Here is a 14,718-nt window from a genome sequence, read left to right as displayed (position 1 = left end):
GACTCAATTTTTCTCATCTCTAAAATGGGAATAGAAATAGTACCTACGGGGCGCCTGGGTGGCACAGCGGTTAAGCGTCTGCCTTCGGCTCAGGGCGTGATTCCGGCGTTGTGGGATCGAGCCCCACATCAGGCTCCTCTGCTATGAGCCTGCCTCTTCCTCTCCCAGTCCCCCTGCTTGTGTTCCCTCTCTCGCTGGCTGTCTCTCTGTCTGTCAAATAAATAAATAAATAATCTTTAAAAAAAAAAAAAAAGAAAGAAAAAAAAGAAATAGTACCTACAATATAAGATGATTATAGAGACTAAACAATGCATGAAAAGCACTTAAGATAGAGCCTGATACTCTATTGTAAGCACTCAATAAATGTTAGCTAAAATTGTTGTTTATCTAAATGTATGGAAGTCAGTAACAAAAGAAACAGCTGAAATGGTTTGGAGGATGGGATCTGGGTTCTGAGGATAGAAAGGGGTAGAGAAGGGGCACCTGGGTGGCTCAGTAGATTAAATGGTTAAGCGTCTGCCTTGAGCTCAGGTTCTGATCCCAGGGTCCTGGGATGGAGCCCGCATCAGGGGCTCCCTCTGCTTGCCACTCCCCTTGCTTGTGCTCTCTCTCTCCTTCTGTCAAATAAATAAGTAAAATCTTTTAAAATTAAAAAAAAGAAAGGGGTAGACTGATGTTTTTCATTATAAGTCTTGATTTTTTAAAATTATGTGCATTTTAATTTGATTAAATAATTATTTAAAATATAAATGTAAGCGGATCATATGCCTAAATGTAAAACGCAAAACTATAAAACTCCTAGAAGATAACATAGGAGAAAATCTAGGTGATGTTGGGTTTGGCAGTGACTGTTTAGAAACAACATCAAAAGCACAATCCATGAAAGAAACAATGGATAAGTTGGACCTTAATAAGGTACTTCTGCAAATAGGAACTTCTGCAAAAGACACTGTTAAAAGAATGAAAGGACAAGCCATGCAGCCTGGGAGAAAATATTTCCAAATCACATACCTGATAAATGACTAGTATCCAAAATATATAAAGAATCCTTAAAACTCAACAATAAGAGAACAAACAACCTGATTTAAAAATAGGCAAAAACCCTGTCCTGGGAGCCTGAGGAAGAGGCTGGCCTTGGGAGGAGCTGTGGAGGCATCACCTCTTTCTGCTTCTTCTCCCCACCTCCCCAAATGGCCTGGTGGCTGCCCAGCTGCCCCTGCCCTGCTGGGGGTCTCAGCCCACCACTGACACTTCTGCAAAATAAAGCATATGTGTTTGAAGATGGAAGGGAGGGAGGGAGAGCGGGAGAATGGAGGAGGGGGGAGAGAAAGGGAAGGAGGGAAGGAAGGAAGGAAGGGAGGGAGGGAGGGAGGGAGCGAGAGAAGGAGGGAGGGAGAGAAGGAGGGAGGGAGGATGGGAGGGAAGAGGAGGGGAGGAGAGGGAAGGGAAGAAAGAGGAAGGAAGGCAGGCCAGGAAGGAAAGGAAGAAAAGAAAGAAAGAAAAAAGAAAAGAAAAGATCTTAACAGACACCTCACCAAAGAAGATAGATAGCAAATAAGCATATAAAAGGATGTCCCACATCATATGTTATCAGAGAATTGGGGATTGTAAACTTAAACAACAAGATACCTACACGTGTCCTGGAATTATTAAAACCCAAAACACTGGGGACACCTGGGTGGCTCAGTCAGTTAAGCATCTGCCTTTGGCTCAGGTCATGATCCCAGGGTCCTGGCCCCATCAGACTCCCTGCTCAGCAGACTCCTCTTGCCCCTGTTCATGGTCTCTCTCTCGCTCACTCTCCTTCTCTCAAATAAATAAATAAAATCTTTTTAAAAAATAATTAATGGGGCTCCTGGGTGGCTCATTCGGTTAAGCGTCTGCCTTCGGCTCAGGTCATGATCCCAGAGTCCCAGGATTGAGCCCCATGTCAGGCTTCTTGCTCAGCAGAGAGCCTGCTTCTCCCTCTGCCCCTCACCCCACTCATGCTCTCTCTCTCTCTCTCAAATAAATAAAATCTTTTAAAAATAAAGAAAATAGGGGCGCCTGGGTGGCACAGCAGTTAAGCGTCTGCCTTCGGCTCAGGGCGTGATCCTGGCGTTATGGGATCGAGCCCCACATCGGGCTCCTCCACTATGAGCCTGCTTCTTCCTCTCCCACTCCCCCTGCTTGTGGTCCCTCTCTCGCTGGCTGTCTCTATCTCTGTCAAATAAATAAATAAAATCTTTAAAAAAAAATAAAGAAAATAATAAATAATAAAATAATTAAAAAGAAAATTATTTAAAAAATAAAACTGAAAACACCAACTCATTAAGACATCTGGGGTACCTGATACTTCCTGCTATTTAGGTTTTATCAGCATTTTGACATAATTATAGTGGACTTGTATGATGTCTTATGTGATGCTAAGATGATCAAAGTCCCTGTGGACTAAATTGTGACACAAAGGCTGAGAATTAACTTGGTCATGAAGTAAAATGGTGAGGGTGTATTTCTGCCCTTGCCAGATTAAATAAAACTGCCTTTGGTTTTCTTTGCTCATTGAAATAGAGAAAAAACATTTGCAAGTTAATAACTTTATTACAGGTGGCAGAGGCTCTGTTGTTTTGCTCTAGTAAAGAAACTATATCTGGAACACAGTACAATTGGAGTCATCACCTGTCTTAACCTTTCAATAACCCGCCTCCATTCTCCAAGCACCTTCTGACTTCGGCATGAGTTAAGAGGGTAAGTAACAGCAATCACCACCTCTGAATTTTCAGGTCTTTGATGGGTATGCCAGTCTTACATTCCCCACAGCTATGCACGATTGGTTTTGTTCATAATTTTGATAGGAAGAAAGCTGCAGGGCTCCCACTTAGCCCTTTCAACCATAATAGCCATATTCCATGGATTGGAGAGACATATTCTGCCACTTGCTGAATATGCCTAATCTAACTATACACTATGGAACTAGAAAAATCATGGGTTTAAAAATGGGCTTAAGGACAGGACTGGCAGTGAGGTAGATTCTAATCAAAAGTCAGTTTATCACTTGACTCCAATAAGCCTCTACTCCGAGTGGTGGATCACTGTGCCAACTGTAGTTGTAACTCGAATTAGCATTGGAGCCAGTGTCAACAATTCCCCAGGGCACAGTTATTCTGTTAGTTTCCTAGGGCTGCCACAACAAAGTACCACAAACTGGGTGACTTAAAACAACAGAAATTTATTCTCTCATGGTTCTGGAAGACAGAAGTCCAAAGTCAAGGTGTTGGCAGAGTTGGTTCCTTCTGGAGGCTCTGAGAGAGAATCTGTTCCATGCCTCTCTCGTAGCCTCTAGTGGTTACCAGTGATCCTTGGTGTTCCCTGGCTTGCAGGGTATCACTCCAACCTCTGCCTTCATCCTCACCTGATGTTCTTGTATGTCCAAATGTCTTTTTTTTTTAAAGATTTTATTTATTTATTCGACAGAGATAGAGACAGCCAGCGAGAGAGGGAACACAAGCAGGGGGAGTGGGAGAGGAAGAAGCAGGCTCATAGCGGAGGAGCCTGATGTGGGGCTCGATCCCACAACGCCGGGATCACGCCCTGAGCCGAAGGCAGACGCTTAACCGCTGTGCCACCCAGGCGCCCCTGTCCAAATGTCTTTTTATAAGGACGTCAGTCATTGGATTAGGACCCACACTAATCCAGTATGAACTCATTTTAGCTCGATTACATCTGCAAGGAACCCATTTCCAAATAAGGTCACCTATTTCACAGGTACCTGGGGAAAGGGCTCCAACATATCTTTTTGGAGGACACAATTCAATCATAACAGTTATCCCGGAACATGACTATAGGTCCCATTGGGGAAGCCCATCAGGAATTATAGACAGATGTTTGTACATCTTCCTTAAGAGTACCTACCCTCACTTCATTCAGGGAACCAACCCAGGCCTGGAAACTGGGTGAGAGACCATAACTCTTTATCTTGTCTTAAGTTGGCCTTCTGTTCACCAGTTCCAGAGGATTCTTAGTTTTATGAATCAGTTAGGATCTCAGGGAAATGCCCATATTCTTTAGTCCCATCTGCAGTATCTTCCCCAACATACCTGGCCTACAGAAACCAGTTACTATGTACTTTCCAAAGATGGTGTTACTCTCTCACAAATATGTTTCTCAATGGCTTAGTGAAGAGAATGTCATCTGGACCCTCTCAAGGGATGGCGTTGATTGTGAATGAATCACACCTTCCTAGAAGGAAAGGTTTATAAACCAACATTCCCATCCTCATAAGTGTTTGGATTCTTTCTGCTACATTTTACCAAAGGATTCTTCATTTAACTTAATCAATGAATCCAGGTTTCAGCCAACCAACTAGAAAAAAGCAATTAGATCCACTATACACCCACAAGGGTGGATGAAATTTAAAAGACTATTTGACATTGAAGAAGATGTGGAGCAACTAGAATTCACATACATATTGGGGGGATTGTAAAATGGCACAACCAGTTTAGGAAAAATTCTGGCAGTGTCTTAAAAACCAAAACATACACCTACTCTATGACCCAACAGTTCCATTTCAAGAGAAATGAAAACAGATATCCACAAAAAAACAAAACAAACAAAAAAACCCTGACATATCAATGTTCATAGCAGCACTATTTATACGGGAACAAAACTAGAAATAGCCCATATGTCCATCAAAAGAGAATGGCTAAACAAACTGCATATTAAAATAGTTTTACATTACGGTGTAACAAATAACCCAAAACTTAGCAGTTTAAAATAACATTCACTCATTAGCTCACAGTTCAGAGTAGGGCACAGCTCTCATCTGCTCAGGATCTCAGGATGTCAGCCAGGCTGCATTCCCTTTCGGAGGCTCTGAGGAAAAATCCACTCCTGAGTTCATCCATGTTCTTAGCAGAATTCAGCTCCTTGTAGTTGTAGGGTGAGGTCCTGTCTTCTTACTGGCTGCCAGCTGGAAGTCACTTTCAGCTCCTAGAGGTTACCCACATTCTCTGCCATGTGGCCCCTCCATTTGGCTATGAAGAATCTTTCTCCTGTTGAGTGATGCTTCAAATCTCTCTAACTTCACTGTTTTCTGACTCTTGACCAAAATATAAAGGGTTTGATGTCATTAGGGCAGATCTACCCAGATAATTCCCCTTTTTAATAGTCAATAGTGTCATATGATATAACCTAATTATGGAAGGCTATCTCATCATATTCATAGTACTGGAAATTACACAGGGCATGAACACCAAGAGGTAGTAATTTTGGGAGACATCTTAGAATTCTGCCTACACAAGTATATTCATTCAATGAAATAAAACGCAGCAATTAAAAAAAAAAACAGGTAATGAACTATTGATACAACACAGGTGAATCTCAAAAACTTTTTGCTGAGTAAAAGAAGACTTACACAAAGCACTCAAAGGAATTAAAGAACAGGCAATATTAATCTGTAGTGGAAAAAGAATCCGAAGCGTTGTTACTCCTTGTGAGGGAGTGGGAGTTGGGATTGATTGGGAAGAGGTATAAAAGAAATTTCTGGGATGATGGTAAAGGATTGGGTTACACAGGTGTATGTGTGTGTCAAACTCATTGTATGGTGGTGCACTTAAGATTTATGCATTTCACTATATGAAAATTTTACCTGAAAAATTAACAAATAATATTTTTCTCTACTTAATGATACACAGAAGTGTTAGGAATCAAGTGTATGGATGTCTGCAACTTACTGTGAATGCATCAAAAACTACAACAGATTGAGAGATGAATAGAAGAACACATAGCTGGGGGATATAAGGTAAAGGGAATATACTAAAATGTTATTATAGACTCAAGGAAAAAATAACCTCATCTTTAAAAAGGGGGAGGCAATTAGAACTTCCAGTCATGGGGCACCTGGGTGGCTCAGGAGGTTAAGCGTCTGCCTTTGGCTCAGGTCATAATCCCAGGGTCCTGGGATTGAGCCCCGCATCAGGCTCCCTGCTCAGAGAGAAGTTTGATTCTCCCACTCCCTCTCCCTCTGCCCCTACTCTCCGCTCATGCTTCTCTGTGTCTCAAATAAATAAATAAAATCTTAAAAAAAAAAAAGAACTCCCAGTTATTAGAACTAATTCATGGAATCCAGGCTCTCTGGTATGTGTACTCATATTGATCTATTCAGCCTAATTTTAAATTATCTTCCTCCTCCCTGGTCCAGCACCCTCATAATCCATTCCCACATATATTTGCCAAATTTTATTGATATACATTTGAAAAATCTCTTAATCCTTTTAGCGGGAAGGCCTTCTTGTGAATTTGACTTCCTGTTTAACCAAGAGGCATGTTGGGGTCTGATTCTGGTTATGAGTACGGAGATAATGAAGTCAGTGGGATGGCGCATAAGGAAACTTGGTTTCCTCTTACCAGATAATTCCCATGGAGACTTCTTTACATGGTCTTCAAGCAAGAGAAAAGTTATCCCCATAGACAGAGGGGGGTCCTGTAAAAGCATCTACTTTCAGTGGGAGGTTGGGATTGTGACAGAGATCATTAGTTGCCTGCTGTGATAGATAGCTTCTGACATGGCTCTCAGTGGTCCTTGTCTTCTGATTCTCATGTCCTTGTATAATCCCCTCTCCTTGAGTGAAGGCAAGACCTAGTAACCTTCTTCTAAGAAACAGAATATGGCAAAAGTGATATGATGTCATTTCCAAGGTTACTTTATGAAAGACTGACTTCTGTCTTGCTGGCATTTTGTCTGGCTCTCCTTATGTGCTTTCCCTGTTGGAGAGGCCCATTTGGCAAGGAACTGAGGGCAAGCTCTGGCCAACATTTGCTAAGGACTGACCCCTTCAGTCTAACAGCCCTGGAGGAACTGAGTCGTAACAACCATGTGAGTGAGCTTGGAAGCAATCTCTCCTTGGTCAAGCCTTCATTTGAGACCTAAGATTTGGCACCTTGACTGCAACCTTATGAGAGGCAGAATACTCAGGTAAGTCACATCCAGTTTCCTGATCCACAGAAATTCCGAGTTAATAAATGTGTGTTGTTTTAAGCTAATAAGTTTGGGGGTAATTTGTTATGCAGCAATGGATAATACACCTGCCTAATATCCATTCTCTCCTCAGCAACATAGACTCTACTGGGAGCAGGGGGATACCAATGTGCCCAGTTAAAATCTTGCCTTTCCTAGTCTCCCATTAAGTTTGATGTGACTATATGACTAAGCTCAGGCAAAGAAGTAATGGAAGTGTTGTATGGAACTTCTAGAAGGTTCCTTGTAGGGAGATGTCTCACTGAGAGATGCACTTTTTCTTTTCCTTTTTCCTCATTCTTGCTACCTAGAATGTATATGCGATGGGTGGATCTCCAGCAGTTATCTAGGACATAAAAACCTAAGTTAGAAACCACACTCAAGGAAACAAAAAAAAAAAAGGAAGGAATGTGAGTGAGTCCTTAATGCCCATGGAGCAGCCAAACAAGCACTGGACTCCTTACTTACTTACTTCCCTTAAGCGAAGAAGAAATAGTCCATTATTTTCTTACATTGTTGTTATTTTGGATTTTCCCTTATGTGCCCAACCTAACCCTAACTCATAGAGGGCTTAAGCCTCCCTTAGCCATCCAAATCCTTCCATCACGTTCCCATCCTAGCATGTCCATCTTCCAAACCATTCTCTAACTAACTCTCACACAGGAGCAAACATTGAGTTTGATTTTTACCCTCTTTCATTCTCTCTCTAAGCTTTCCACACCCCCTCACTATCCTTGAATTCCTCATTCCCTTTATACTGATCCCTGACCGTCCCCCAAGTCTATGCTCTTTATGGATGCTTAATTCCAAGTGGCCAATGGTAATAAACTGATGAACTGTTTTGCCATTAAATAACACTCCATCTCTGGATTTTTACTGCCTTTGGTCCCAACCAGGAATTATAATTATTCCAAGATTCCCACAGAGTTCTGAGAGTCTGATGCCCTCAGCCAATCTAGTACCAATGTCTATATCAGAGTCCTTAGTTACAAGCAACAGAAACTAATTACATCTTATTTAAGCAAAAAATATATTTATTAGGTATTACATTTACAAAAGAGATTAGATATCTCAGAGAATTACTGGAATGACTGGAAGACCAAATATAGAGCCATAGAACTAGAAATACTGCCCTAAATTAAGCTGCATTGTTTTCTCCATGAAGACAGCCTTGCCACCACTGCGCCTTGCACAGCTGATGTGGCTCGCACTGAACCCTCAATGCTGCCAAGAACAAGCCCTGTAGGGGCCTGCTGCACCTAGAACTAGATCTTGCTGCAACCTTTTGCCCCTCTGGAGAATTCTTATGGTCCATGAGCCCTCACTACTACAGATTCCATAGCTTAGTCTGTGATGAGTGTACCTGGTTGGCTGAGACTAGGTCAAGTGTCTGCATCTTGGTTGTAAGGGAAGTTTAGAAAGCAAGTATCTAGCATCTGTGAGATGGGGAATTCCCCTAACTTAGAAAGTGGTTTCAGATGCTAGATGCCAACAAAAGAATAATGAATGTCAACTCTTTCCTGCTGTCAGGCCACAGTGCCAAGAAGGACTAGGAAAATCATACTTTCCTAATTTCTCCGATCTTCCCAAACAGCTCCGTTTCGGCTACAAGACATTCACTGTTTCCTAATCAATACATTCACTTTAGGGGGTGGCAGAAAACTTGACGATGGACAATCAGCCAAGCACATGACTATCCTCTTGCTGCAGCCTCTGATTGCTGGCCACAGGCCAAAGTTTCCTTACCAGAGTTTTAAACTATCATGCTGTCCCTCATCTACCTGTTCCCTCTTGATGCCCCTTCCTGAGGTTGCAAATGTAGACAGTATACACCAATATTTTACCTTTTTCTACTTAATCCTTTAATGTTGCAACCACAGGGCAAGGGGAAAAATTGACATCAAGTTCTAAGAGACACATGGGGTAGTTTTTCCAGCTACTTTATTATCGCCTAACAAGGTCATATCATTTCCAAGCTCAGAATGGAGACATTCTCACTGCACCCCCCCCCCCTACATCAACAGGGCCAGTTCCCTATTTTAAGATCTGCTGTTTGCATCATTACATACCTTATGCCAATTTTTTATTTGAATATCTTTATTTGGAAGTGACAGAAATCCAACTTGAACTAGATTAAACATAAAGAAGAATGTATTGGATAAAAAAATCCATTGAAGGACTGAACAACTAATTTGCAAAAGGAGTAAGGATATCTCTGTAATGACTGGAACTAGGCTCCTCCATTCTAACATGAGACTCCTATATATATCTTTTCTTTCAACTTTTTATTTATTCTTTCTTCACTACAGACCGCCTTTTCTCTTGATGATAGGGAAAATGCCTGCAAATATTTCCTGAGGCTTATATTTATAGCTTTAACCATTCAAAACAAAATGGTTCGTTTCCTAATTAAGAAGTAATGATAACGAAGGGTTCGTGGACCCATCTTCGGACAAGTGCCCACACCTGGACCAGTCATGGCTGAGGGTAGGGTTATATAAGAGCACTGATTCCCTGGGTAGCCGTGTGGATGGAGGAGACAGTTCCCAAGAGAAGAGTTGTACTGGGCTGACCACACCATAGATGTCCTCTATGGCAGCCCTTAGGCAGGTCCCTTCCCATGCACAAAAACTTGGATAAGCTTGTCAGTGTATGGCATGGTTGTGAGGATCAAATCTTTTATTCTTCTTCCCTTTTTAAAAGAAGAGTCGACTCACCTCACTGTCTATGTGCCATTCTCTTGTCTAGACAACTGAAACATTCTAAGGCTAACTTCCCCCATAGACAAGTACCCATGTGCCCATCAGACTAGGAGATTTTTTGTTTTTGTTTTTAAAGATTCTATTTATTTATTTGTCAGAGAGAGAGAGAGAGCACGCACAAACAGGGGAACGGCAGGCAAAGCAGCCAGAGAGAGAAGCAGGCTCCCTGATAAGCAAGGAGCCAGATGTGGGACTCAATCCCAGGACCTGGGGATCATGACCTGAGCTGAAGGCTGCTGTTTAACTGACTGAGCCACCCAGGTGTCCCCAGATTAGGAGATTCTTAAAGAAAGCATCCAGAATTAATTTATTCCCATGTGTCTAGTGCCTTGTAGAGTTCTATCATAGATCAGACACTCAAAAAATATTTCTAGTACTGGATTAAGATCTTCCCTCATTCTTCAGCTATCCTTGATGGTTGAATATTTAGGGCCCTGGAAAGGCCTAATGCTAAAAGCTAAAAACAAAAATAGAAATTGGTAGTATACTGGGTAGCCTAAGGTACCAGTGGAAAGAAAAGAAAAGAATGGTTAAAAGAGCTGTCCCCATAACGGGGAGATGAACAAGAGACTATAGGTTCTGACAGACAGGTTGGGTGGATATATGGTTAGTGTGTTTGCCTCTGACTGTCTCTGGAGCACAGAGCCAAGGCAGGAGAGAATAGGGATTTGGAAGAAGGATGCTTGTGGAGTTGGTAGATAAATGGGGTGGAGAGGAGTTCAAAGGTCCTTAAGCAGGACCTGACAATGCATTAGCTTTTCACTGATAAACTCCCTTCCTTATTAGAAGTTAGACATGTATGTCTGATCACAGTTGACTTCCAGTCATGGTTAGACAATGGTGACACTGAGGACATTGCTTCAGAGGGTGAGAAGATGAGTTTCCACAGTAGGAAGTAGCCACTACTCCGTGTTCTTCCCCATAGGAGAGAATGGCTTACAAGAGGGCACTGGCTTAATAAATCAGCATGGCGGCCATCTTCTGAGCCTAGGTAAGCCTTGCTCAGAGTTCTAAGGTCAGAGACTACTTGTAGAAGTGGGAATAAAGTGGTGATATCTGGGAATTCCCAGGCTACCATTCTCCAAGCGACCACAGGCAGAAAAAGTTCTCCAAAACCTGGGTCCTTCCTTATCCATTATCATGGCGTTTCCACTGGCTAGGCTCACAGAGTCAGTTTGTGTCAGAGCAGAAGAAAAAAGTCACTCCCCAGGTTCCTTTTTGTACCCTACTCCCTCTGTCAGGGGAATCCTCCCACCTTGACACACTTCCACTGTTTTTAGTTTGACTCTTTCTACAGGACTACTCCTTGGCCCCAGCCTCTTCATCTGCAAAAATTAAGAGGTCAGGCTAGGTAATCCTGCTAGGCCCTGATATCTTCTGAAATCTTGAGGGTAGAGGTGATGCTGTGGTGCAAAGATAGGGGTTTATGTCCAGATTCTATATCCAAATATCAGGTGTAACAAATCAGAGAAGGCTGACCAGAGTGTGGTCTGGGTCTATGAGTCACAGTGGGCTCCGTGAGCTGGTGAGGGGAAGAAGGGGGTATGTGTGTGTGACTGTGGTGGCGGTGGTAGCAGCAGCGGTACGATAAAGAAAACATTTATTTAATGCTTACTATGTGCCAGGTACTATTCAAACACTTTATGTATTTTAATTAATTAATTAATTAAGATAAACCAGTTTACAGGTGAGAAAACTGAGGTATAGAGAGGCTGAATGACTTATTCTAAGTCACAAGCTTGTGAGTGGCAGAGCTGAAACCCAGCAACCAGACTCCAAAATCTGTCATCACTCGTGGAAGTGAGGACATCGTGCTCAGCAAGGAGGTGTCACAGCAAGATTGCTGCAACAGTGTTTTGTGCTAAGCATCTTTTGTTCCCCCAGGAGTGCACGCATTTGTGGGAAGGAGTTTTAGTTAGGATGAGCTCCCCACATCAGATCTCAACTACTGGCCTCTTGAGTATGAGGTCCTTGCAGAGTGCAGCCCACTCTGCCTGTTTCCTTCTTCTTTTATGGTGAGTTCTGAGGGAGCCCTCTTTCCTGCCCCCATCTCTCTCTCTCTCTCTCTTTCACACACACACACTCACACGCACAACTCATTCACACACAAACCATGCAGCCTACCCTCCAAAGTCCCCTACTTCCACCATCTGGAAGACCTGAACTCAGTAGTGGACAGGGTTCAAAGCATTTTTTGGGGCTGTGTCTGTTTCTATGCCAATCAGCAGATGCAAATGGCTGCCTGCAGAGAAAGCAACCTCCAACTCCACAGCCCTGAGCCATGGGAAGGTCAGCTCCTGCCCTGCTAACCCTGTAAGATTCATGTTGAAATAAAATTTCTAATCACCATTACCATAATTTGATTACCTGTAAAGGTATCAAGCATTCACAGATTATATTGGTCAGAACTTTTGGTTGCAAGTGTCAGAAGCCCAAACTTAAAGTAGTTTAGACAGAGAGGGAATTTATTGGTTCAATGACCAAACTGTGAAATGACAGGGATGGATCATGGTCTCTGAGATAACTGGAACCAGGGCCTCTTTGCCTCCCCTCATATCTCTGCTTGTCCCTGCCCACAAGCTTCATTTGCTCCTTTCCTTCAGTTTTGTCGCTGGGGAAGGGATAAGGCCTCCTGCAAATTTCTCAGATGAGGAAGGACTTTCTTCCAGCTAGAAGGTTGGCTCAGAGGAAGGAAGTTTCCTGTCCCTGGGGAATGAGGGAATGAAGAGGGGAGGATGATCCCTTTCCAGAGAGTGGGGAGTGGGAATCAGGGCATGAGGATTCCATCCCCAGAAACGAGGACAGGGATTCTCCAACACACAGATTTCAGCTTAGCTTTCTTTAACTCAACAAGCAGAAATGGGAAGACCTGTGATATGCAAAATGATAGACGTGCTAGATACTGTAGTAAGGCTGGGAAGTAACAGTTCTGTCCCGAGACCTTGCACTTTTTTGCAAATATTGGTGACATGAAGAACCAAAAGAGAAGGAGCTACCATGGGACACTCAACAGAGTCTAGGGGCAACAAGGAAGGCTTCCAGGAAGCAACAATGTCCATGTCAAGACTGGATGGATAAAGAAGAGTCGTCCAGGTTTGGGGGTTTGAAGGAGGTAGGGGGCAGTGGGTAGGGTGGGGAGTGAAATGAACATCCCAGCCAGAAAGGGCAGCTCTGAACTACAAGATCAATCAATGTGTGAGGGCTTCAAAGAAATCCACAGTGAGGGGGAGGCAGGCCGGAGCACTGGCACAAGAGGACATTGTGACCAGAAAGAGGGCTTGGATTTGATCCTGAGGGCAATGGAGAGCCATAATAGGTCTCAGGAGAGCACTTCCGTTTTCTCAATCTGAGATCCCTTTTTGGGCTCCCTGCAGAGGATGTGTCAAAGGCGGGAGGTACGCTTCACACACCTGGGGAGAACTTTTGAAGCAGTTTTGCCATCAGCTTTGAAAGTTTATACCTAAAAGGTAATTAGAGGAAACACTTCAGAGAAGCCCCCTGGCATGGAGTAGTTACAGAAATTGGGGCTAGGTGATCCTTGTGTGAAGCAAAGAACTGGTGGCCCTTGAAGTGGATGGCCTGAGGGTAGGCGTGTTCCCCATAGTGGGGAATTGGGGAAAGGTATTCCCAGGGACCTTCTCTCACCCTGCAAGGGCTTTGGTAATAAGGGGCCACCCTCCCCGGATTTTCTTCTGGGTCTTCACTCTCCCATCTATAGGACCTACCAAGATTTGGGTGGAAGAGGCTGGGGCCTGGGTGGAAAAGCTGTCCAGTCCACCTCAGGTGAGCTGCGGGGGCAAAAAGCTTCTTTCTTCTGTTCTAGAAAGAATCCTGTGTTGGTTTTCCCATAGTGTGAAGGCCCAAGGCTGCATCTGCTGACGGTCAGGTCTGTAGCCAGGTCCAGACTGAGTCTAGATAGTTTTCCTGGTGAAGAAAAGGAGAGGGGGTGGGGAGGCTGAGAGAGAGTGGGGAGGTCACTCAGTTACTCCTGATCTCCTGATCCTGACATTCATTACATACACACACTCTGTGCCAAGGGTACTGGGGACCAAAGGGTCACACTGGGTGGTGGTGGGTAGGGAGACTGAGCTGGGGAACTGGGGGAGGGGAGAGGCAGGCCAGGCCCTGAAGGTACAGGGCAGGGTTTTGTCGCCAAGTCAGGATAGAGAGATCTGGGCTGCAGCGACCCTCCCCTTCCGCTTGCTCGGCAGCCGGGCCTGGCCTCCACCACAATCCTACCGCCCCCTGGGCGCTCCCACTCTGGGTCCCAGCTCTCCAAAGGCTCCTTCTCTCAGCTCTGTTCCTCCTCCGTCTGTCCCCGTCCTTGTCTCTCTGAAACGGCCCCTCTGCATTTGTGTCTCCCTGTCCCTGCCCTGTTTTGTCTCATCCCTCTCCTGATCTCCATCTCAATCCTTGTTTCCATCCATGTCTCACCCCCGGGCCTTCTCTGTCTCTGTGCCTGCCTCACTCTCTTTCTCCGTCCCCCTCTGTCTCTGCCTTGTCCCCATCTCCATCCCTGCTCTTCTCTTGCAAGCGCTTCAGCTTTTGTCTCCATTTCTGTCCCTGAGGACCCACTTTCCCCTGTCTCCAATCTCTCTCTCGTCCATGTCTCATCCTTGTCTCCATCTGTGTACCTGTTTCTCTCGTCTCTTTCTCCATCACTGTTTCTATCCCTTTCTCTTCCTGTGTCCTCTCTTCATCCACGTCCCGGTCCCGGGCTCCGTCTCTTCCTCGTCCGAGTCTCCATCCCCCTCCTGGATCGCCTCTGTGGTCCCCGGCGGGATGGGACCTCGCTGGGGGCGGGGCTGAGGGGCTGGATCAGAATAACTCGGTTATCAGGATGAATTGAATTAAGTTCTTCACCGGAGCGCCGCCAGGCCTGTCTCCCCTCCCTTCTGCGGGGCCGCAGGTGGGGAGGCCGAGGAAAGGGCTTGGGACCCTCCAGCCTGGCACTGTGCGTAG

The sequence above is a fragment of the Ursus americanus genome, chromosome 16, assembly GCF_024610735.1.
Source record: "Ursus americanus isolate L20-20 chromosome 16, mUrsAme1.1.p, whole genome shotgun sequence".
Lineage (NCBI taxonomy): Eukaryota > Metazoa > Chordata > Mammalia > Carnivora > Ursidae > Ursus > Ursus americanus.
The sequence above is the reverse complement of the archived record's forward strand: the minus strand, read 5'-3'. Positions refer to the sequence as shown.